Source organism: Nelumbo nucifera, chromosome 1, assembly GCF_055504915.1.
Source record: "Nelumbo nucifera cultivar China Antique chromosome 1, China Antique-T2T, whole genome shotgun sequence".
NCBI lineage: Eukaryota > Viridiplantae > Streptophyta > Magnoliopsida > Proteales > Nelumbonaceae > Nelumbo > Nelumbo nucifera.
In genome coordinates, this window is record NC_142649.1 from 108,784,514 (window position 1) to 108,788,520 (window position 4,007).

The following is a 4,007-nucleotide window of genomic DNA, read 5'->3' on the forward strand; positions in this document are numbered from 1 at the left end:
TATGGCCACTATTCGTAAGGGACCTATGTGTGCATGCGGACAAGGACATATGAGGTTATTCATGGCAAAAACCAAAAAAAAATTATGGAAGATGGTTTTATAAGTGCCCTAGTGGTGAGGTATGAAACCAAGAAATCAATATTTGTGAGTCATACTACTTAATATGAAAAATGAGTAATGTGTAATCGGTTTTTGTTGTTATTATATCTTAGCCGCATGAATACAACTTCATGTGGGCAGATAATTACACACCGGACGAACTTCAAGTGCAGATCATTGAACAACACAGCAATGGTCATGACAATGCAGGCTATAAGAAGAAGCATGCTGTTGCTCTTGGAGTATGTGCATGTTGTTGTTGAATGATGTGTTTCATCATTTTCTTGATGCTGTTAATTATCATTTTGTTAGTATGGAAATGACTTATAAGGATACCCTTAGCAAACTCTTATGAACATGTTTATGTTTGCTACACATATTTAGTTGAACTAGTTAAAATTAAATTCGAGTGGACCCCACAAATTGTGTGTAGACTCACATTAAAGACATGAGGACCCCAGTTAAAATTAAATTCAATTTTTTGGGCCCCACAAATGGTTTGTGGACCCCACATTAAGGACATGAGGACCCCACTAATGCTAAAGCAATACATGGACCATATGGTGTTTATAATCAATGCAAGATAATACTAAGTATATGTGGGGCCCACACATATATCCAAATCAATTCAAGGTAATTGGGATCCAGAATACCCCAATCCACTGTCCTATGACCCACCATGATGGGTTAACTATTATATTGTTAGTCAAACCAGCTAAAATTAATCCAAGTGGGCCCCACAAATGGTTTGTGGACCCCACATTAAGGACATGAGGACCCCACCAATGCTAAAGCCGTACAGGATAGTACACAATATATGTGGGGCCCACACATTATTATTGTAGATGGGTTCCACAAGACCCGTGTCCACCATGGTCTTGGGCCACTGTGACCCAATCATGATGGGTCAAGTGTCAAACATGCACAAGTATCCCAGATCAGTAATGTGCAATAACCCACAGTTACCAAACGGTCTTTGGGCTGATAGTGTCTTCCAACAGATCGATGAATATGTGCATTTGCTAAATGGTCTTCGGGCTGCCCAGATCTTATGTCAAAAGCTTAATGCGTCTATTGACTGTTAGAGCTGCAAGAAGATCTTCTCAAAAAGACTTGCCAAATGGGCCTGTAGATAACGATGCATATTAATTAGCATCATATCTAGAACAGAATTGCTAGGAAGAAAAAGGGTGCACAACAAATCGAACTTTTGAAGTCGATAATTTTAAAAATGATGGGGATTTAGTCCAATTATATATGAACTCTTGGGCAATGGCAAACTATTGTGATACGTGGCATTGTAGAAAAGCATAGTGATATCTTGGCATTGCGCAAGTAGATTACTTCGGACACTTCAGCCGACCTCGGCACCACCTCAGTAGGCCGAACTATGAATAGCTTGGCAAGATTTCAGGTCGGCATGAGAGGCGACCTACTTCCATCAATCTGATTCTACTTTGATTAGTGACTTATTTGGTGTGCCAAGCGACCTCCCCCTTATGTAGACTATCGCCTCCGAATTCCTCAGGATTACGATGCCACGTTGGAAGAGCTAGTTAATTATCACCCCGTTTGCTTTGGATGGGATTGGATAAACATTACCTACTTGTGCTTGCATGGAGTCCATCCCTAGGCGTGAAACCACCTCTAAACCAGAAGGGCTAGAGATCCTGGACGTGTTTCGTGAGGCTCACAGAAGCCCACCTATATAAGGGCCTCACCTCCAACCTCAGAAGGAACACACGATTTAGCACTCAAGCCATTTAGCTCTCTTTTACTTCCTAGCTCTTAGAAAAACTCCAGTTCGCTGACATAAGCATCGGAGTGCCCACACCAGGTAAAGTAGCCCGAGTACTCTGATACTCTCTTTCTTTACAACTCAACCAAGCGACCTACCTAGTCCAACGTTTGAGCTGTCTTCCAACAGGGAGATACAGACCGCACACCACCAATTGGTGTTGTTTGTAGGAAACGTTACACAAAAGCCATACTCTCACACTTTCTTTTCCAAGTACATCTTTAATGGCATCTTCAAGCAACACCCCTATCAACAACAACTCAGTCATAGGGGGCAATACCAACCCGCGGTGCACCCCGAGAACCCCTCTGTGACTATTGGGCAATTTATCGTGCCCATGACCCTACCAGGCGTCCCCGTCATGCAACTTTCCTTTGCCCAACATGAACGCTCCTCTCCCTCAAATCTAGCCCTTAATGGTTCCTGTTGGGATTGATGTGCGCCCATTCAACGAATTGATGCAATATGTCTGCAAGATAAACCTGTAGATGAGAACATGGGAAGGACGCTTTTCTACCCTAGTAGGGATGCAATAGAAACAACAACAACAGCAACAACAACAACAATACCAAGGAGATCATGCCATTGGGCAGAACACTGACAACTAGAACTACAAGCACAACAACTAGAACCAGAACCCAATACCTAGCCCACCTCGTCGCTCTGATTACCAGAACCAGGTCCCTGTCGAGGAACTGAGTCGGGCCATAGCATCAAGCGGGATCAAGGCCACCAGCTCGACCGAGGGGTCATAGAGAAGGCGACGCAAACGCACACACCAAGCTATATGAAGGAGTCGCCTTGCTCCGAATGACAACGAGGAGGCGGAAAGGAAACAAGAAGAGAAGAAGGAGGTGAGTCAAATCGGCACCTCTGGCTATTGAGATCCTCGTGGCCCCATGTCCAAAAGACTTCAAGGCCCCTAGCTTGGAATCCTACAACGGAACGACCGACCCAGTCGACCACCTTGACATCTTTCAAAACGTAATGCAGTTATACGGGGAAAACGACGTAAGCCTTTGCATGGCCTTCCTGACCACCTTCTAAGGCAAAACTCAGATGTGGTATTTGGGGTTGGCCGCAAGCTCTATTAAGGTTGGAACCAGTTTGTCGACTTGTTTATTATGCACTTTGCGACGAGCAAGTAGTGCCCAAAATTGGCGACCTATTTGTTGAATGTTGTCAAGCGACCTAACAAGAAGTTCTAGGACTACATCAAACGATTCAACCTGGAGCGGCTTCAGATTCCCAACCTCGACCTAGCCGTCCAGCTCACTAAAGTAGTCAACAGTGCCTTACATCCTGACTTGCGCTGGGAGGTTGAGTTAAACCCTCTAGTTTATGTCTAAGTTAGCTGGGAGACTTCAGATTCCCAAACATTGAGGAGTTAGCCTTCTCGCTGGTGTTAGTAGCCCGAAAGTTGTGCCCTTACTTTCAGGCCCACACCATAGTAGTCCTAACTGACCAACCTCTGAGGCAAGTCCTTTAGAAGCCCAAGGTCTCAAGAAGGTCGATAAAATGGGCAATCGAGCTCAGTGAGTATGACATCTGATTCAAGCCGTGCCAAGTGATCAAGGCACAGGTCTTGGATGACTTCGTCGCCGAGTGCACGTTCATCACACCGACCCCGAAGGTTGTTGAAACTGTGACTACCTCGGAGGCATCAACCAATATGGCACCTGCCCCGACTTGGGACGGGGAGCCTTGTATCCTTCATGTGGACAGCTCGTCCAACCAGCGCAGAAGCGAAGTTGGGCTGCTGATACTTTACGGGCCTAGCATGGTGAAGCTGGAGTGTGCTCTCTAGTTCACGTTCTGAGCGTCAAACAATGAAGCCGAGTACGAGGTGTTGATAGTCAGGCTATCCCTGGCAGGGGAGGTCGGCGCGAAACACCTCGTGGTGTGCAGCGACTCACAAGTAGTGGTGAACCAAGTGAATGGGTAGTATGAGGCTCAGGAGCCTGCCACATCGGCCTACTCGGCTAAGGTTAGGGAGCTCCTACCCTATTTCCACTCTTAGTACATCTAGAAAGTCCCAAGGTCTGAGAACACCGAAGCCGATGCATTCTTGAAGCTTGTTGGTGCAACGGACACTACGAAGAGAACAGTC